General features: G+C 48.8%; 1 protein-coding gene and 1 long non-coding RNA gene across 2 annotated transcripts in view; one reads left to right on the top strand and one right to left on the bottom strand.

Annotated features, from left to right (window-relative positions):
• Positions 1–8,369, bottom strand: part of Bdkrb2 (bradykinin receptor B2) — a 31,714-nt gene extending 23,345 nt beyond the window's left edge. The window contains exon 1 of the mRNA XM_050154793.1: positions 8,142–8,369. The gene's annotated coding sequence lies outside the window, so the exon portion shown is untranslated. The remainder of the gene's footprint in view (positions 1–8,141) is intronic.
• Positions 8,370–15,544: 7,175 nt separating this feature from the next.
• Positions 15,545–17,878, top strand: LOC126509039 (uncharacterized). Its single transcript, XR_007594034.1, has 3 exons — positions 15,545–15,598; positions 17,329–17,424; positions 17,766–17,878. It is a non-coding gene; the product is annotated as an uncharacterized lncRNA (long non-coding RNA).
• The last annotated feature ends 3,840 nt before the right edge of the window (positions 17,879–21,718 follow it).

Raw genomic sequence — 21,718 nt, 5'->3', positions numbered from 1 at the left:
GTTGGCCTTTGGCCTTTACATGCACACACACACACACACACTCACACGCGCACACACACACACACGCACACACACATACACACACAGGGGTATGTCCTTGTAATGCAAGTAAGTGCTGGGGAGGTGGAGACAGGAGGCTTTCTGGGGCTCACTGGCCAGCCAGTCTACCGATTGGCAAGCTCCAGGTTCAGGGAGAACTCTGTCTCAAAACAGAGAGAGTAATGGAGGAAGACGCCCAAGGTTTGACTTCTGCCTTTCACAGGTGCTTGTATGGTGAGGGTGTCAGAACACACACATGCATACTACACACGTGTACGATGCAGGTGCACACACAACCACACGTGAGAAGAACAAGATGAAGACCTTTAGCGCCCTCCTCAACCCCCTTCCGCCGCCACTTTTCCACTTTCAGCTTTGGTTGAAATAACATGAGATTTTCGTTCCCGGCAGTTACAAGCTGTTTATCTTTTCTGAGCATCCATTCCAAACATTTATTAGGCATCACAGTCAAGCTTCAACCAACTTCAGGGCCATAGTTTGGACTTTAATTGGAAGGCTCTACCGATCACAATAACTTTTCTATAATATTGTCCCTGTTCTTAAATTGTTTAATGGAGCCGGGCGGTGGTGGCGCACGCCTTTAATCCCAGCACTTGGGAGGCAGAGGCAGGCGGATCTCTGTGAGTTCGAGACCAGCCTGGTCTACAAGAGCTAGTTCCAGGACAGGCTCCAAAATCACAGAGAAACCCTGACTCAAAAAACCAAAAAAAAAAAAAAAAAAAAAAAAAAAAATGTTTAATGGAATGAACTTCCTATTTGACTGGAATTCTTAATGAAGAAGTTTCTCCTCCCCCCAACCCCCCAGGAAAACAAATCCCTGCTTGAGATTTGAGTCTGTGTGAGCAGAGACTGTTTCAAGGATACCCCAAGCATCCGAGTCTACTTTTAGTAGAAGTAGTTTCAACCCCTCCTCCCCGGTTCCAGGGCTCAACACAGAGCCAAGCACCACTAAATATATTTTCTTACACAGACTCTGCAGGCTGTGCTGGTTTGTTCTGCCACCCTCAGGCCTCACCCCCGACCTTGTTGCCCTTATGCTGGATACAGGCTTAGATAGGTGTGTGATTGCCCCACTCCACATTTTCAGACTTGTTAGACCTAGCGAGATATAAGTAAACCTAGGCTGCTGGTCTAGAACTCACAAGGTCACCCAGGATGGCCCCATACTTGGGGCAATCCTCCTGCCTCAGCTTTCTCAGTGCTGGGATTCCAGGTGTCAGCCACATGAAGCTTGTCTTCTTGTTTCTATTCCTGACTGTTTTGCTTCTAAGATTTAAGTTTTTATTCAGATTTCTGCAAAGAGACCTGCATGCCCACGAGAGCTTCAGAGGGTGCAGAGAAAGCACAATGACGCTCAGTCTCCGTCCTGCTATGATCCAGCCCTGCTTTCTCCTCTGTGAAGGCCAGCAGGCTGTTGTGGGAATTTGATCCAACAGTAAATTGTATTGGGGTGGCTTGACCCAAAGCGCATGGTCTTTTTTGGCCATGTGACCAGATAAGGACTGAATTTGAGAGTCACTCTCGCTTTCTTTGGAACGATGTAGGAGCTGGCAGAGCTATGGCTTTGAGTGCCCCTTGGTCCTTTGGGATTGAGATTATGATGCAGCAGTGGAGAGCTGGTCCCCAGCGGGATTGGCAGAGCAGCTGGGGATGCGATCCAGAGTCCTCCTTCTGTTTTGTAATCATTGTGTGCAGATTTGATATTAATAAAAGGTAAACCAATCCCCAGGTTTCCTGCATTACCTGGTTTCCAATGTGGGGCTCGAACCCATGACTCTGAGAATAAGAGTTGCATAATCTATCAACTGAGCTAGCTAGGGACTATTGCTATAAATTAATTTCCCTTCATATTTATTTTGACTCTTTAGAACCTTTCTTTAGATATTATACTATCTTAAAATTTAAACTTTATGTTTCAATATTAAGTTTACGTTTTAAGTTTTCCACAGTGAACAATAAATTCCCCTAACAGCCATCTCTGAAGTCTCCAAAAAGATGATGGGGCCCCACAACAATGATTGTCCCTGTATCATAATCATAATGATGCCATTGAGCCAATAAACACCACTCCAAGACTGACTTTGGGCTACAAACTGCTCAAGACAGTTCCCAGGTGGTTGGTTGAGATGGTCCAGCCTCATGCACCACTCTAGCCTGGACTTCAGAGAAGCTTTAGCCATTACTCAGAGACTGGCTGCTAACGATTCAGCTAGTCCTCCTAAAACTTAACCATTGTTTTAGTTTCCATAGGGTCCTAGAGAGATGCTGTCACCAGCTAGACAGCAGGAACTAATTCTAAGAACATGACACCCCCTTTCCAAATAGGTGGGGTGAATGATTTTGTTTTTTCTCAGGATTATGGATAATGTTCATCTGTTGGGAGCTGGTAATAAATTGTTTTAGGGTTGGGGTGGAACAATAGAGGTTAGACTCAGGGATCTCATTTGAAATAAAAAAAGGGGGATAGATATGTTAGGATAATAAGATAGATTATTTTATCTACTTGCAAACTAAGAAAGCAGCTATCAGCTTAAATAATTTGCATTGGTATGGATTCTTGTATATTGATACAAATTTAAAATTATTTTTGTCATACTGTATATATGCTTCTACTTCTGTTTAGAATATTTTGTATATTGATCCAAATTAAGGTTATTCTTGTCATATTGCACTATACATTTCTACCTCTGGTTAAGAAATTTTTATATATTGTCACAGTTTTAAGGTCATTTTCCTTATACTGCACATTTATTTATAGATTGTATATTTTTATAATGTGAAGCTTTAGTCTTTAAGCTATTTGGTTAATAAGAATTGCAGGTTAATCGCCATCCTTGTTTGCTTAACTTATAGTCATGTTCATTAGGCTTTCTAAGTGTGCAGAGATATATACCACAAAGATAGGTCATCTTCAAACACTCAAAGACCTACAGAATATGGCATTTACATGTTTTAATAACTTAGAATTCTTTTCAGGTGAGATACGACTGCTCCTGGCAGCACTGATCTACTCCTGAGAGGATTATGTGCACTTAAGACTCTTTATGTGGACTTTGTTTTCTTCTTGGCAAAATTGATCTATTGGGCAAAAAAAAACTGCTCTTGCCTTGATTGCTGACAGTAAGCATTATGTCCAATCCAGACAAACAGGACACAAGGAAAAGTAACTGCCAAACATTGCTGAGGCAGGATAGGACAGTCCCTCAAAATTTCCTGCTTCTGAAAATGGTCTGTTAGATATTCTAGGGCTATAAGCCAAGGTTGGAAGCCCCAACATCACAGAAAAATCTTGGGTGACTGTCCAGGCAGCCAGCTGTTCTGTCATCTTCTTGCAATTTTGGAAATCACTTGTCTGAACTTCCTGCTTACGTGGGTATTATATTTTTTCTCAGGTCTTTAGTGGGGTTGAAGACTACATAGTTACAGTTATAATCCTCATGAATCTTAGCTAAGGACATATAAGGTACAAACTTAGAGTCTTTAAGAAAGGGCAACTATTAAAGCAATCTCTATAAAGATTGCCTTTTACCTACAGTCTGGACATCTAAGATATAGTTCTTACTTGATATGGTTCTTTTTTTGTTGTTTTTGTTTTTTTGGTTTTTCAAGACAGGGTTTCTCTGTAGATAACTCCTGGAACTCACTCAGTAGACCAGGCTGGCCATGAACTCACAGAGATCTGCTTGCCTCTGCTTTCCTAGTGCTGGGATTAAAGGTGTATGCCACCACCACCTGGTTTATAGTTCTTATTGTACATAGTTTTATATAAGGATTAGAACCTTCCTTTTTATTTTAGACTAACGGGGGAAATGTTATGAGAATTCGATCAGACAGCAAATTGTATTGGGGTGGTTTGGCCCTATGGGCGTGGTCTTCTCTGGGTACGTGACTAGGTAAGAACTGAAGGTGAAGATCATGCTTGTTCTTCCTGGAATGGTGTGGGAGCTGGAAGAGCTATGGCTTAGAGTTCCCCTTGGCCATTTGGGAATGAGGTTATGACTCTGAAGCATAGAGCTTGTTCCCTACTGGGATCATTAGAGCAGCTGGTGACACAACCCAGATTTCTCCTTCTGTCTTGTAATTATCGTGCATGGACTTGATATTAATAAAAGGTAACACAATCCCCAGGTTTCCCGCTTTAGGCTGTCTCTTGGCATCCGATTCCTTCTCTTTTCAGATGCCTGGCTTTCATGGGAGATGCCCACATCCATGTGTAAGGACACAAATAGACACTCCCAGGTCCACTGCCCTCACTTCTGCATGCATCAGCTGAGCAACCAATCTGTCTTGTTTGCTTTCTGTTGCTGTGAGAAAGATCATGACCAAAAGCAGCCTGGGGAGGGAAGCGTTTATTTGGCTTACATATCCTGGCACACAGTCCATAGAGGAACACAGTTCCAAGGCAGGAACTCAAGGTAGGAACTTGGAGGCAAGAACTGAAACAGGGACCCTGGAGGAAAGCTGCCTACTGGCTTGCTCCTCCTGGCTTGCTCAGTTTGCTTTCTTATTATACAATCCAGGACCACTTGCCCAGGGAGGACACCAATCACAGTGGGCTGTCCCTTCCACACCAACTATTAATTAACAAAATGCTCTTGTTAATTAATTAACAAAATGCCTTAACAAAATGGCATACCTACATGCCAGTCTTTTGGATGCATTTCCTTAATTGGTTCCCTCTTTCCAGATAACTCTGGCTTGAACGAAGTTGACAAAAAAACTGACTGCTCAGTTTTCTAGGCACTAGAAGAGGAATCCAGGACTTCACCCATACCAGGCAAGTGCTCTGAGGCACATCCCTGACCCTCAGTTTTTTTAAAATCAAGATATAAGTGTTTCTTTATGAATACATTGCAGTGACTGATCGCATGCATCCTATAATAATCAAACCAGAGCAATGAACATGCGTCTCTCAGGCTGGCATTTTTGGTGCATGGGGAACCTCACACTCAAGTAGCACTAGACAATCCACTGTGTTGAGCAGAAGCCACTGCCCGTGGGCTGTGCTTTGGCGGTGTTACAGCCTGTGTCTTCCCCTCACCTTCTTTGTGACCAGCCTCCCAGTGGCACTGCTGGGGGACAATAGGGCTGTCCCTTCACGCAGCACACTCTCAGGGGGTTTCGGATTTGAGTTTTTAAGATAGTTTCTAATTTAATTGCTGTTTATAGCAGAGAGAGCTAAATCGCTTGCTCTAGGCCATGTGGTAAAGAAAGGAGGGATTCAATTCTAGCTTAGCTTCAGAATAAGGGAGGAATGAAGAGGAGAGGGGAGAGGATGAGAGGAGAGAAGAGCGGAGGGAAGGTATGGGGAGGGTGGAGAGGGAAGGAGAAGGAAGAGGGAGAAGGGTCTCATACTCAGAGGTATCCATCTAACCTGTGCTCTAAGGGGCTTTGCAGAACTCCCCTGAAATAGGGACCACTGTCCCCATCACAGGCAAGCAAGCTGAGACTGAGAAAGTCTCCCTCAGTGAGTGACACAGTTGAGATTTGGCCCCCAGGTCTTGTTTGTGTCACCTCACTCTGGCCTCTGACAATGGGGGGTTACGGGATTCCACAGTTTTCTGGCCTCCAGAGTCTCAGAGCCGCCGCCTTGGTGATGGAATCAGAGAAAGATGGATTCTTCAGTGTACTCTGGAATGTAGCACTGGGTGTGTGTTTTGGGTGTAGGCGCCCAAGGAAACCAGGGAAGCTTGCCATTCAACCCCTTTCATAGAGGGCAGATGAAGGACTGTGGACATTCCATCTACAGAGGCCAAGGAGAGCTGACCAGTGTAATCCTCACAACAGTAAATAGAGTCCTGGCTTTGGGGGAGCTGGTTACCTCTGCCTGAGGTGGGGATTGCTAGCTTTGCAGCCCTCCTGAGATGGACCAGGTCACGGCAATGGCTGGTTCTCTGATCCAAGCATCATGCAATCTAAGACAATTGCTGGGGATTCATGAACCAATGAGCACGTTAGAAGTGGTCACTCGGGGACTCAGGTGTTAGTGGATTTGGATCCTTTTACTGATGACCTTTGGCCTTTGTTTGTTTGTTTGAGACAGGGTTTCTCTGTGTAGCCGTGGCTATCCTGGAACTTGCTCTGTTGACCAGGTTGACCTCAAACTCTCTGAGATCCTCCTGCCTCTGCTTCCCGAGTATTGGAATTAAAGGCCTTCACCACCACCACCCAATGGCCTTAGATGCACAGAACACTTAAGGGGGAAATACAAAGGGCTCCCGTCTAGCCCCTGCTGTCCCTATAGTTTACCTTTCTCCAGAATGTCACAGGGAGGTGCTCACAGTGTCACCTTTCCAAACCAGCTCCTTTGACTTAGTAACAGGTATATGCTCTCAGGACCTTCTCTGTGACCTCTGTATATTCATTCATTCGTCCAACCTCTCATGTGCTCAGCAAACAGTAACCATGGGGGGCAGTTCTCAAGCAAAGAACTATATAGCCCATGAGCAGATATATACAGAGGGGCAGTTCCCATCTTCATTCTGCAAGCCCAGGATTCTTGGCAGGTATACAGGACTCTCCCTTGCACCACGCGGTCCCTTGCTGGCCACAGCTGCACAGCAGAGAGGGGGCAGCCCCAATGTCACCCTCAGACACCCCGAAATGTCTGTCCAGCCAGTCACTGCATTAGCAGAGGTCATACGGTCCATCTATTCTGGGCTTGGTCCCCTTTGTTCGGCATCTGATGGATTCCCTGTAGAGCAGTCTCCTCACATTGGCTCAATCAATCCTTCTAGCTTTCCCTTATTTAAAGGTGGCAGAGCCTGAATTCCCATAGTTATGGGATTCCCTGGGCGATGTACACAAGACATTGGTGAGGTTGTTGTCTCCTCCAGACTCTGTTTCCCCATCGGTGCTGGGGGCCATGAAGAGTGTGGTTACAGAGGCCTTTTTAATACACCGAGCTGGAGTGTAGATATTCAGGGTAGAATTGGCTTGAGTTCCTAGGGTTCCCTGCCAGGCAAGCACATGTGCTTTTCCACTTTTAATATTTTCTCCAGCAAGCGGAGGAAAAGAGCAAACTCTAAGTTCCTGATACTCACAATTGTGTGTGTGTGTGTGTGTGTGTGCCCCATTACCCTCACTGCTGTTGGGGCACAGGAGGGGCATCAGTTCCCCTACAAGCCCTTCTAGGACACTGAAGGGCTAGGAGTTGTGGCTGGCACGGCACCACATCCACACCCAGCCAGAGCTCCTGCTTCCTGTGCACTGCTTGAGAGAGCCACCGGCAGCTTGTGACTCAGGAAGGCACATTCTAACCTGCCTAACCCATGAACATCACCGCGGCCACCCCACACAGGCTACCGACTACCAGCTCAGCAATGGGAGTCGCAAACCACACGTGTAACATGTCCCAGGAGGACCAGATTTCTGTCTCTGCATTAAAAGGAGTCACTGAGTCTTCTCTGGGGCCCTGGCCCTGTAATACAAAACCTTCACCAACAATGTCACCCACGGGACATGGAAGCAGAGCTGGGACTCGAACCCAAGATAACACACCAAGCTCACCCATGGCCACCACCTTGAAGAAAAACCAGGACAGGAGTGACACAAAGCCTTTGCGGATTAAAGCCGCCGCCACCGACACAGATGGGGCACATCAGCCTGTGGAGACAAAGTCTCTTTACTGTCTTAACCTTGGCTCCAAGGAGCAGTCGAGCCCATTTTACAGACGGAGAAAGCAAGACTCAGACATTACAGAGACTCTCAAGGGACCATCAGTGGCCCAGTGAGTGCTACTCTCATGACGCCTGTCCCGCAGCTGCCTTGCACTGTGCTGCGGAATTCCTGCTTTAGCCCATGATGTCCACCTGGAGCCTATAAAACTCAAATCACCGGCCACTCGCGGCGGCTTGGGGTCGGGGGGGAGATGAGCTGGAACCGACAGGGAAAATCCTCCTAAGTAATTGTAACTCTTCCTCCAGCTATTTGTCAGATCTAGGAGAGGACGGGAGCCTTCCTCCCACTCCTCAGGACCATAGAACCTCCGGGAGCCTGGGACTTGTTCCAGCCTCTGACCAGGACCTCTCTGTGCTGGGACATTTGGGCTCTCCATGGACTAGCTCCTGCTGGACACTCACCTTTTCTGGAGCAAGTGGTGTCTGTGTTCCAGCGAGTCCCTTGGTCCAGGTCCAGCGACTGCCTGTCTTGTGCGTCCCGGACAGTCCTGCTCTGTCTTCTGAGGAGCTGAGCTGGAGTGGCACGGGAGAACAGCTCATCTTTCAAGGGCTGGACGCTGATGTCATCACTCTCCTGGGCACTCCTCCCTCCACCTCTAGCTCAGCTCAAGCTCCCAGCCCAGCCTGGGGAGCAGCAGCAGCAGCTCCCAGCTGCGATGTGTATGGACCCTCCCAGTTGTGGGGCGGGGGGAGGGGGGGATTGGGATGGCCACAGGTAGCCTTCCATTTGTGCAGACTGTTGACAGGGAGCCTGGAGTGGCAAATGTTTTCCCTGCGGCTAGAACGGCTACTGAAGGAGCACGTGAATGCCTGTGTTCAACATAACACTGCTTACCATTACTGGGTCTCCTGAGCTGGTTGTTTTGCTTCTGAGTTTTAGGTGCAAACAGTGGGCATTTCCCTAGAGGGTGTAACTAGAAGGTAACCCATTGGCCAGGGGACTTCTGAAAGTGTTTTGTTCTGTTTTTGCTATGCACACCTCCCAAGGGTGCTGTGGCAGAAACTGGGATACTGTCTCAGAGAAGGGACACACTGCTGGCCGAGTCCTTGGGCCAGATGTGTGTGGGCCCCTGCCAGACACTGATTTCCTCTGAGGAATTTAGAAGCAGTTTCTTCCTCCACCTCCTAGCTCTCTGGTCATGTTCATTCCCTTTGAAGATCTGCTAAAGACCTGCAGTGCTTTCCGGTCCAGATCAGAGGAGTGGAGGGCGCTGGGGAGGTCAGAGACTAGCCAAGAGTGAACCTAAGACTCTAGGAATCCACACAGAGCCCCAGCTAATGACACCCCCCCCCCCCGAATATCTCTCAGCCAAGCTCATACATTGCGTGGGCGGGGGCGGGTCAAATGTCACCATAGGGATGGGAGGTGGATGGATTGGCCTGAGGACTAGCCCTGGCTTGACTTCGGACTAACTGAAGTTGAGTCAAGGCTCTTCTGACCAGAGTATGCCATTGCCTCATCTGCACCTCTGTCTTGTCTGACCACAGGGAGCTCCCGTGGCCCTGGGTCTCTGGTTCACCTAGGTGAATGAACCTTCTGGCTGGCTAACCCTACATGCATATGCAGTGTGCCTCCCCACTCCTGCAGGGAAGACAACAATCCCCAGCACAGCACTGAAGGGTCACTAGGGAAGGATCCATCCACAAACTTTGTAGATCAGGCAGAGAAGTCAGCCTGGGGACCCACAAGGTTGAGGCTGTATGGTTTGGGGTTAGAGGTCTGTCTGTGTGTAGTGAGACCCAGACTCAAAACCAAGAACAAATCCCCCAAAGTCCCACTATCTTGTCCCCGTTCTGTAGTCCCAGCTGGATGCTGCTGGGTCTGGAGTGGCTGGCTCAGTTTACATTACAACTGCTCTCACTCTGGTGGGGAGCACCTCTCTCACTGGGTTCTCACTCTGGTGGGGAGCACCTTCTCAACTTGGGGCCAGGCGATGCTCAACAGCTATAGAGTCCTGTATCACTAGAATACTCAGATAATTCCCCAGGGAGTGTGAGACTCAACTAGCCCCACCTACATGCCACCTAGAAGCTGCCCCTACAGGTCTGGCTTGCTGTCACTCTGTCTTAGGGGTAAACCTTAGTGTGGCACTGGGAGCAGCTTTCTCTTGATGGATGAATCAAGTCACCAAGATTGTGCCTTCCATCCAGCAAGTGATATAGTGTCCAGCTACCAACGAATCCAGAAATCTTATACAGCACCCACACCCCTGTTTATTGACACTAGTAAGGTCCTGTCCCTCCATCTGGCTGTCCCTGTCTTCATACCACTCCCTGTCTCCTCCTTTCTCCTCTCTGCTTCTCTCTTCCTTCTTTCTCTTCTCCTCACCCCTTCTTTTATTCCCTCCCTCCTTTCCTCTCCCTTCCTTCTCTTCTCCCTCCGTCATCACCCTCTCCTTTCTCTCCTACATCCACCGGTCCATCTACCCACTTGTTCATCTCACAAATACATAGGCAGGCAGAAGTGAAGAGCCAGTCCCTGCCCTTCGGCTGCGGAGTCATTTCAAAGCACTCCTTATGAAAGCGGTAGCCACTCCTCTCTAGCTTAGCTCGCCTTTTACGCTTTGCTATTGATATGAGCAAATCAGGCTAAACTCTCTCTGAAAGCTCCCTGCGGTGACTGCCTGTGCCATCCTCAAGACCCTGTGTGTTTGTGTGGGAGCTGCAGAGGGAGCCTCAGCCTGGGAGGACTCCAGGCTTTGGCCCCTCCACTGTATGCAAGGAGGGCGGTGGAAGCGACCAGATGTTTCTGTGAGGTCCCCCACCTCCCCACCTAGCCATGGCCCTTCATGCAACATGCAAAGGTTCCCCCGTGCTGCTCTCTTCTCTCTAATAGTTTCCCCAGCCACCTTCATCCTTCTGTGCCTTGGCACCATGAAGCCCCCTCAACTTCCCAAGTGCGGCAGGATCACGTTTAACTTTGGGCCTTTGCAATGGATAAGGTCTCTGCCTCCTAGACAGATGGTAACTCCTGTTTTCTGGGAGGTTGTTTGGAAACTTCTGATATGCTTTTGTGTTCCCCAACTCCTGTGTGTCCCACACCAGCTCTGGACTTTTTCTTGATGGGTTAAGAAACCCACAGGCAGGAAGCTCAATGTTTTACTGCTGTGTATCACCCCACAGAGTGGGCTCACTATAACTGGATTGGAAAAGGGAAAAGTCCTCCCACCCAACCTAACTGGGGTGAAGGAAAGACCAAGTAAAACAGAAGAGCACAAAGCAAAATAGCAGCACATTTGTGGATATCCATCTACCTCTCTGCCACAATGTTCCAGAACATTCTCTGTGTGTCACTGGGTGAGGAAGAAGTCCTCAAAGCTTCCAGAACTGTCCTGTGTTCTTGTCCAGAATTCCATATTTTGATGTTTTGACCAGAAAGCTACCAACCAATGGCCTGTCTATCTATCTATCCATCCATCTATCTATCTATCTATCTATCTATCTATCTATCTGTCTGTCTATCTATCTATCATCTATCTATCTATCTATCTACATATCTATTATCTATCAATCTATTATCTATCTATCTATCTATCTATCTATCTATCTATCTATCTATCTATGTGTTAAAAGAATTTACTAAACAGCTTGTTGACATAGTAACAACAGCTCTCTCACACACCTAAGAGGCTGCGAACCAACCGGTAGTTGTTTGGTCATTAAGCCTGGGTACCTCAGCAGTCCCAGTCTGGCACTGAAATCCAGACAGCTCCTGGAGAGTCATGGGACTCGGTCTCCTACGGAAGCCTGGAAACTCTGGTTCTGATCCCATAGATGGAATCATCAGCAACAGGGTAAATCAACCCAGAGGCAAGGAGGTCAATCAAGCAAAGGATCTTCTTCAGCCAGGCCCCGCCCCCTTTAAATCTGGGCTGCCCAGTAGCTGACATCCATATTTGGGTGGTTCTTCCAACATCAAGTATGACAACTGGGACAACTCCTCCAATGAGACTCCCTAGTCCGGTGTTTCTAATTTGTGGTCAGTTGCACTAAAACCAAGCATCTCCGTGGTGACATGCACAAGTTGGTCCTGACTTTGGTTCTTAGCTTTCAGAAATACGGGTTGTCTGGATGTCACCCTGTAGGGCACTCAGCACTCCCATAGATGGCACGTGTCTCACACTGCCTGTTCTGTCTGGTTCTCCGGGGCTGAAGTCCAGATACTCAAACAGGGATTTTCTACCCAGCCCTGCTGGAACATCATGGAATACAGATTTGGCCTTTGTTCATGGGACTAGGCAGTCTCTGGACCATTCTGTCTCTGAGCACATGATAAGTGACCCCACTGTCCTTTCATAACAATGACAGGAGCCTGATGAGGAAACTGAGAGAGGCTCCCTAACCTCTTCAAATCTTGCACATGTCAATCACCCAGCTGCAGCCTGAGCCTCAGTTGACTCCTCAGTCTCCAAGTTCAAGTACAGCTGAGAAAACCTGGTAACAGCGGCGGCCGGGAGACATTCCCCGGGTAGTGTGCTCGGTCTACAAGCATAAGGACTGGTGTTCAATACCCAGAATGCATGCGAAAAAGACAGGTGTTGTGCTGGCGCCTGTTTTAATCCCTGCAGTGGGGAGAAGGAGAAAGGCAGGTTCCTGGGGCTCCACAGGATCAGCCAGCCTAACCTACCTGACAAGTTCCAGGTCAGTGAGAAAACTTGTCTCCAAAAAAAAAGTGCTTAGAAAATAACACTTCAGGTTGGCCCCTGGCCTACATGTGCGAGCACACACAAACCCTAAGAGTATCAGAATGTGTGTAGTTCTCTAGTGTTTGAGTTCCATGCATAAGATAAAAATCTAAACACCCTGGGAAGAGCACTGCTTGGAGTAGTTAAGAATTTGATGTGGTGTGTGTCTGTGTGTCTGTGTGTGTGTCTGAGTCTGTGTACCTATATGCATATGTGTGTTATATATAACTGGTTTCTTATGCAACATGCATGACATATGTTTATCTTGGTACACATGCTATCGCACAGGGTGGGTTTCTCCTGTTTGTGATCTTAGTGACGGGATGCTGTGTTGAGACGCAAACTCTGGATCTTGTCTGGGGCGTGCTGTACCCCAAGCCACTGAGCTGTCCACCCAGCTCTCCCTTTCCTGTTCTTCTCTTCCTTCCTTTCTTGGAGATTGATCCCAAGACCTCCTGCACGCTAGGCAAGTGTCCCATCACCCCGTCAAGCTACCCCCAGGACCCTTTGCTGTGTTTTCCCTATGGTGCTAACCCTCTCCAGCCATCATGCTAATTTGAGCAGGGCACCCTGACAGGTGACAACGAGGCCAAGTTCACCTGTTTTTCCCTTCTCAGCCTGGCACATTCCATCGGCTCTGCACTGGATTCTACCCTGGAAAAAAAGGCATTCGGGAGTGTGGATTCCTCTTCTCTCCCCGCAGATGTGCTTAGTGTAAGTGGGTAGCCAGAGTAGGGGAGGCATCTGAGCGGGAGGCTTGTAATGGGGTCTCTGGCCATTGATGTTACAGGAGGAATGTCTTCCTTCCACGTCTAAAAGTGCGCCCTGGCATAGATGGGAAGCGTGAGTCGGGGTGGAGCACCCCAACCTCAGACTCACTTTTAACTCTCTGAGTCAGGTACCCCCCCCACTTCTAGTTGAGACCTAGAAGGATCCTCCAGGAAGACAAGTTATACCTCATGAGCTGATGGATGACATCAGGGAGAAGGGATGAAAATTGGGCTCTTTGCTAGAACTTGGAAGGTGTACCCAAGTTCTGATATCTATCCGTTCTATATGTAAAAACTGAGATGTATACAGAAACCCATTCTTGCCCCTGAAGCTATTGTACCTCATGGTTAGGGTACACTGACTGAGTAGACACACTGGGCCCCTTGCCACAGCCCTTAGGAAATACACTGAGCTCCTTGCCCAGGCCCCTTGCTTCAGCACTGAATAGATTTACTGGGCCCCTTGCCACAGGTCTGAGGAGACACACCAGGCTCCTTGCCTATACTTATGGAATGATTGTAAATGAATAAACTTCAAACAAGTGAGGTCCTGGCAATTCCCAGTGTGGGGGAAAACTGGGAAAGGTGCAGCTGGAAGGCCTGACTGTCCTCTGTCCACCCCTCCTAATCTGGGAGGAGGATGCTCGCTTGTCCCTCTGAGGATGGTGCAGCCATCAGTGGCTTGTTGGAAGGCTCCCTCAACACCAGCCGCTGCACTTCCTAACTCTGTCTGGCTTGCTAAGTTGCCAGGAGGCAGGGAGAGGCAGTTACTCACTTCCTGAGGCCAGTGCACTGGCTGGGGCCTTTCCAAGCTGGGAAGTACTTCGCTGGGGTATACAGAGCTGGTTCCCGGCATCGCTCCTAAGCCTGACAGAGCTTGGGAATTCCAGGGAGCCGGTCTACCTGCATCCTCATGCCGTCTTTTCTCTCATGCTCAGGCTCTCCACCCAACTGCCTGACCATCTTGGCGAGAGGCCACTCCAGCCCCTCTCCCTCCCCCATCCTCTTTATCTGAGGCCAAGGCTCAGGAAGAGGAACCCCTCAAGATAGTGGTGGAGCACAGCTTAGATGGGATCTTCTGGGGACTTCTTTAAGGACTCGAAAGGCCTAGAACAGAGGAGGCAGGGGTAATTGGTTGGGGCGTTTGAGGATGCGAAGGGGTGGGTGCCTGAAGGAACTGTTTCTGCCTATTTTCCCTCCCGATTCCAAATCCAGACTTTATCTTCTCGACCACCAGTGAGCAGTGTCATAATGGTTGATGCACAGCAAGCGGGAGTCCTTTAAGATTATCCACATCTGCCTGCTCACCAGATGGCTCCTTCGTTGCCCAGGTCCTCTTGGTCTCTGCATCCACTGTTCCCTCCCCTGCACTCCCTTCCCAACACTTTCTGGTCCTACACAATGACCCCCGCCATCTCTGGGCTGTACCTCTGTCTGTGTCCTCTCAGGTACCAGGACTAGTCACGAGTCAGGGTCCTCCTGCCCTCTGGCCACTTGTCATTGGTGATTTAATACACAGACCCCCCAGGACCCCGTCCTTTCAGAGTGCGACAATCAGCTCTGCCGGTTGTGAGATTAGATAAGAGAGCTGATCGAAGGCCACCAGCAAAGCAGCAGGCAGGCGGCTGGGGGTAGACTACACCAAGGCCAACCTTAGCCCCTGGTGGGCTTGGAACCACAAGTCCCCAATGGGAGCAGTGAGACTAGGAACACCTCCATCAGGAGCTGCCAGGCAGCCAGAAGGCAGCCACCAACCCCACTGCATCTCGTTTTGGGCAGGAGTGCAAAGCACTCCTTTGAGGCGCAGGCTTTCGGTCGGGTTCAACGAAATTCGCAGTGTTGGCAAAGGCCTCGTTCCCCAACACTCCTCCAGCCCCGAGGGGCACGGCGCTCACTAGCCAGTCACCCCACTCTTCTGCTCATCAGCAAGCTCCTGTCTCTACAGAATCACCTGCTCTGCACATCCCATACGTATGAAACCATGCAAACATGGGGACCTACATGCCTAGCCTAAGCTACTCGACAAGCTGGATTTGAAGTCCAGCCTCATCTTAGTAACTATCGGGTTCCAACCTTTTCATGACTAAATAATGTCCATGGTGTGGTCGCTTTCCCCCTGAAGCTGCTCGCTCTGACTGTGGTAGCCGTCTGCCTGGGAGGCACTGCTCGGCCCAGCTTCAGTTCTCTGGTGCTATGCTCAGGCAGCTCCCGAGTTATAGGTCAGCCTAGGCTTAACTTTGGGAGGAGCCGCCAACCTGTTCTCCATTATTTTGGTCCCACCAGCAACACGCTTCTTTTATCTGTCAATCACAGGTAGGGAAATGGCCTGCTGATTCTGGAAGGATGCCTGACCAAGGGGATGTTGAGGTTTCTCTCAGTCTTTCCTCTCCATCAATATCTTTAGGTAAGAAGACCTTCGTGGCTATCTGAGGTCTGATCCCACAATAGATGCAATCACCTTACTGCTGACCAGAGAGGGTGGGTAATCTGCCTGAGGCTGCCCAGCTCACTGGTGGTTGAGGTGAAGCAGGACCTCAGGCCAGCTGATCTAGGGCTCTGCCTGCCCCCGAGAATGGGTCTCTGTCCTCACTTGTACTTTCCTGGGCATTCTGGGACTGATTTCCTGGAGCTGCCGGTCTTCCACTCTTTCTCTCATTCCCTGGTAGATCCTGATTTAGCCCTCCACCCCCACCCCACTCAAGGCCTGGGCCTCCCTGGGAGAGATCTAGATACATAGCATTCCTCTGTTGGAGAGATGAGGTCAGAGGGCCCACAGGCTGGGGGTGGGGGGCTTGGTTAGTCAGGTGCCCTTCATGGCTGAGCGATTCCTCCACTTCACCTTCAGCTGCCTTCTGAGTGTGTTTGTAGCAGTCCCTGGATGGGCAGCTCACACACGGGCATCCCCCAGCCCCAGCCCTGGACAATGCACCCTCATTGTCCAGTTCTAAGTGGGGAGCAATTTGGTCCAGCAATGTCCTGCCAGGTTGCAGGTATTGCCACCATGGGAACTGCTCTCAGGTGGGAACTGAGGCTCACAGTGGCCAACAACGTGGGCTCATGTCTCCACAGCCACCAACTGCTCACAGTGGCCAACAACCTGAGTTTATGTCTCCACAGCCACCAACTGCTCACAGTGGCCAACAACCTGAGTTTATGTCTCCACAGCCACCAACTGCTCACAGTGGCCAACAACCCGAGCTCATGTCTCCACAGCCACCAATGACCAGGATCAGTTACTCTTCTCGGGGGTCTTCTAGTGGACCTAGCTTGTTTCCCATGGCCCCTTCTGCCTCCCACTCCCTACCACATAGCTGCTGATGTGGTTTTTCTTTTCTCTCTTCCTTCCTTCCTTCCTTCCTTCCTTCCTTCCTTCCTTCCTTCCTTCCTTCCTTTCTTCTTTCCTTCCTTCCTTCTTTTCTCTTCTTCTTCTTCTTCTTCTTCTTCTTCTTCTTCTTCTTCTTCTTCTTCTTCTTCTTCTTCTTCTTCTTCTTCTTCTTCTTCTTCTTCTTCTTCTTCTTTTTCCCTGAGATAGGGTCTTCTCATGTAGCCTAGGCTGTTCTTGAATCCAATGTGTGGCCAAGAAAAACCTTGAACTTGTAATCCTCCTGAGTGGTGGGCTAATAGGTGTGCACCACCACAGCCAGTTCATGCAGGGCTGGAAATCCAACCCTGCATACTAGCCGAGCTCTTTACCAAATGAACAACATTCTCAGTCTCTGAAGGGATTGTTTTTATATTCTTTTTTTCCTAATAAACACATATGGCAGTTAGGATTTGCGGTGTCCAGTTCTATGGGTTTTGACAGATGTAGAGTTCTGGGTCTGTCAGGCTTGCTCCAAATACAACACTTAGTCGCTCTAGGTTGGAGCTTTTATGTCCCCCATGTAGTGAACTCCTCCTGGCCTGGTAGCAAACACTACTCTACTTCAAGTCCAGAGGGGTTTTCAAGATGGCCAACCATCTTCCTGTGGTTTCACAGCACTGAGCATATGACCTGAGCCTCCGGTGCTGGTGTCCCCTGCCTCAGTCTCTAGGCCTGACTGCCCACAGCACATGGACACTTTCTGACTCGGTTGAGAGCAGTTCCTTCTGGTCTTGGCTGCCAAGACCAATTTCTCTTCTCTTTCGCTGCAGCCTCCAGAGCCTGGACACCATCCTGGCTTGGGAGATGTCGCCCCTTCGGCATGTCCAACACAGACGCCCAACATGTAGATTGGTGCGCTGCACCAGGTGCCTGCTTGTTCACTCGTTTGCCATGAACTTGTACCTCTGTGGGGATGAGGACAGGGTGCACCTGTGACCTGCCCATCTGTAGGTCATTCAGGTGCATACTCACCTGTCACTCAGATGGCTGCAGACAGCGGTGAACCCAGTTTCTGCCTGACACCGTGCATGAGTTCTTTCTTTAGACCTTTCAGGGTTCCCCAAACTCCCACCCACCAATCCTTCAGTCCATCCATCCATCCATCATCCATCTATCCATCCATCCATCCATCCATCCATCCATCCATCCATCCATCCATCCGACAGATGACAGACAGACAGACAGACAGGGACATGTCTCTCTGCAGGTGAACCCCACTCGCACTCCAGGCTTTAAAAGGAGGAGAGGAATTCCCATTCCTGTGTGTCTTCCTTCTGGAAGCCTCAAGACGGGAGTGGCACTAAGGTTGCTGGTTTCAAGGTACAGAAGGATGGGGCCACCCAAAGTCCGTGGGTGCTAAGATAACCAAGAAGTCCCGACCTCCAGAGCCAGGGCCTCTAGAAAGGTTTCTTGGGGGGGGGGGGTGGAGATAATCAATAAAGGGGGTGAGGAAGCATGGAGCCTCACATTACAGTCATGTGTGGCATAGCAGGGGTCTGAGAGAGCCCCTGAGAGAGGAGGGCACCTCAGAGATGGAAATCCTGATGAACAAGAGGAGAGACCACTGAAGGTCACCCATCCTGTCCTCCTGGCTGGGTCAGGGAAGTGGTAGTGCTGGGAGGATGGGGGAGGGGTGCTCTGGGGTCCCACTTCAGGGTAACACTGAGCAAGCACTTCCTGTTGATCCTGCCTCATAAATAGATACTACCTTCTTAAAGGTCCGGTCAAAAACCTAGAGGGCTGAGGTGGGAACTGACCCAAGGCTCTTTGATGCCAGAAATAGCCAGGGTCCCCCAAGTAGCCTAGACGGGTGGGTGGTAACAGGCACTTCCGGGCTCCAGGCTAGGCACTCTTCCCAGACCTGAAATGACTCAGAAAAAGAGAAGGTGACCTCCTCCTCCTTCCCCCGGGAGGTCGCTTTTTCATTCTGGGGTTTATTGACATTCTGAGCAATAGAATGGAAGAGGGGATGACGTCACATGGAGCCTGGTGAAGGGGAAGTGTTCTGAGTGAGTCACCAGCGGGTCTCTTCCATTAGGTGCTTACAGAATGCTGGGAGGCAGCACCGTGTCTCTGGGGTTTCCGCAGTGGTCCAGCGCTCACGGCCAAGGGTGAAGTTGAGTGACCAGAGGGGCTTCCTAGAAGCCTGGACTGGAGCCCATGCTGCCGGGAACATTACTCTAGAACCTCCTTAGATCTACTCCCGTGCAGGTATGCCTGTTTCCTCGTGTGCTGAGGAGCCCAAGGGTGGCACTGGGTGCCATGCTGTCCCCAAAGCATGAAATCAGGATCCACTTGATGCCACCATCTGAGGAGGGCTCCTGGGGTGTCCATCTCTCTTAATGGCTTTGGCTCCCTCCCAATTGGGGAATCCTGGTCACCTGTGTGTACCCAAGTGTGATAGAAGCTGGGAGAACATTACCAGCCTTCAAGACTTGTCAGATGCAAAATCTGAGTTCAGAAAACATGCAGAGAAGTGAAAGAGACCAACAAGAAAGGGGTCTGACCACCTTGTAGACACCCCAAGCTCGGATCATTCATGGCCACAACTCCTGCACCCGACATAGGAACTCTATGCTTCTTAAAATTATTAGTGTGTGTGTGTGTGTGTGTGTGTGTATGTGTGTGTGTGTGCATGTAGTAGAAGCCATAGGGCAATCTTGGGTGTCATTCCTCATGGACCCTGGCTGCTGGTACTGTTTTAGGAGACCTTTGGGAGTGGGGTGGACTTTTGAAGGTGTGTGTGTGTGTGTGCATATCTGTATATGTGAGTGTTTATAAGTGTATGTGTATGTATGAGTGTGTATATGTCAGTGTGTGTATGTGTGTGTACATGAATGTGTGTATATGTGAGTATGTGTTTAAGGGTGTGAGTGTGTATATGTGAGTGTATGTATGAGTGTGTGTGTCTGTGATGTCTGTTTAAATAATTTTCCTCTTTTTAATTGGGCTGCTTGTTTCCATATGGATGAGTTCAGAAAGTTTTTCCCGAGAGTTGCAGGTCCTTTATCAGATAGATCTGTACTTTGAAAAGATTCCCCTCTGGACTTGATTATGACATTAAACTTTTTATTACATCTTATTTATTTAAGGGTGTGCAAGCATGCAATGACCTCATGTGGAGATCAGAGAACTTGTGGAAGTTAGTTCTCTTCTCCCACATGGGTTCTGGGACTTGAACTTAGGTTGCAAGGCTTGGCAGCTAGTGCCTTACTCTGTTGAGCCATCTTGCTGGTCCAGATCATGACATTTTTAATGAGTAAGAATTCTGTTTATTGTTCATGTGCATAAATGCCCCCTTTTTTTTCTGTAGTGGGTGCAGCATTTTATTCTTGTAAGCATTTTCTTTTCTTCTTTTTTAATTGATTTTTATTGAGCTCCACATTTTTCTCTGCTCCTCTCCCTGTCTCTCCCCTCTCCCCTTCAACCAAGGTCCCCATGCTCCCAATTTACTCAGGAAATCTTGTCTTTTTCTACTTCCCGTGTATATTAGATCTATGTATGTCTCTTTTAGAGTCCTCATTGTTGTCTAAGTTCTCTGGGATTGTGGTTTGTAGGCTGGCTTTCTTTGATTTATGTTTAAAAAACACCTATGAGTGAGTACATGTGATAATTGTCTTTCTGGGTCTGGGTTACCTCACTCAATATAATGTTTTCTAGCTCCATCCATTTTCCTGCAAAATTTAAGATGTTGTTATTTTTTCTGCTGTGTAGTACTCCATTATGTAAATGTACCATATTTTCCTTATCCATTCTTCAGTTGAGGGGCATTCAGGTTGTTTCCAGATTCTTGCTATGACAAACAAAGCTGCTATGAACATAGTTGAGCACATGTCCTTGTAGCATGATTGAATATCCTTTGGCTATATACCCAAAAGTGATATTACTGGGTCTTGAGGAAGGTTGTTTCCTAATTTTCTGAGAAATTGCCATACTGACATCCAAAGGGGGCTGTACCAACTTGCATTCCCACCATCAATGCAGAAGTGTTCCTTTTATCCCACAACCTCTCCAGCATAAGTTGTCGTCCATGTTTTTGATCTTGACCATTCTTAAGGTGTAAGATGGAATCCCAGAGTTGTTTTGATTTGTCAGTAATTTCTTAATTAAGGTTTGATAGGGAAGAGCAAAGCTCATTGTGGGTGGTACCATCACTGGACTGGTGGCCCTGGGTTCTATAATAAAGCAAGCTGAGCAAACCATGAGGAGCAAGCCAGTAAGCAGCACCCCTGCATGGTCTCCGCATCAGCCCCTGCCTCCAGGTTTCTGCCCTGACTTCCTTCGATGATGAACAGCAATACAGAAGTATAAGCCAAGTAAACCCTTTCCTCCCCAACTTGCTTTTGGGTTATAGTGTTTTATCACAGTCATAGAAGCCCTATTGGTACCAGTTGGTACCAGGATAGTGGGATATTGCTATGACAGACCTAACCATGTTGTTTGGGGGAGGACTGTGGAAGGACTTCGGAACTTTGGGTTAGAAAAGTCCTTGAGTGTTGAGAGCTCAGTGGGCTGTTCTGTGGGAGCTTGAAAGACAGGAATGTTGAAAGCAGGGCAGACAATGGAGGCCTGGCTTGTGGAGTTTCAGAGGGAAGCAAAGACTCCACCAGGCCTTTTGTGTGAAGAATCTGTAGTTCTGGTTAGCTGGGTTTGAGGGATCAGCTGTGATTAACAGGATACAGAGCCACTAAAGTGAAGCCTTTGCTTTGCTGGGACAGTTGATGCTGGTCGGCTGGAGCAGAGAAATTAGCGGTGATGAAGAAGAGACCAGCAACAGAGATGGAATCTTCTGGGAAGTGTTTCCTGAGAGTCAGCACACAGAATCTGTGTTCCAGAGGTGGCCAAGGTTGTACCTTGTGCTGGCAGCTGAGCTTGGTAACGTGTAAGAGTCACCCAGGTGGTATTGGCTTTGAAGGCATAAAGGGGTCATGGAGAGCAGCGAGGCTTGGCACTGTGAGAGGCCAGGAGGGGCCATTTGGTAAAGGTGCAGCATCAGTGGCAGTTAAAGGTCCAGGCCTTAAGGGGTCATGCAGGAAAGGTGAGACTTGGCACCAGGAAGAGAGCCTAGGAGAGGCTATTGGTGAAAGTGCAGCTATTGCAGCAGAAGAACCCAGCATTTGGAGATGCCAGCACCATGGGAAGACCACCCAGAACAGAGAG

This window comes from Alexandromys fortis, unplaced genomic scaffold (assembly GCF_014885135.2).
Source record: "Alexandromys fortis isolate MF-2015 unplaced genomic scaffold, M_Fortis_MF-2015_v1.1 scaffold_91, whole genome shotgun sequence".
NCBI lineage: Eukaryota > Metazoa > Chordata > Mammalia > Rodentia > Cricetidae > Alexandromys > Alexandromys fortis.
The sequence above is the reverse complement of the archived record's forward strand: the minus strand, read 5'-3'. Positions and strand labels throughout refer to the sequence as shown.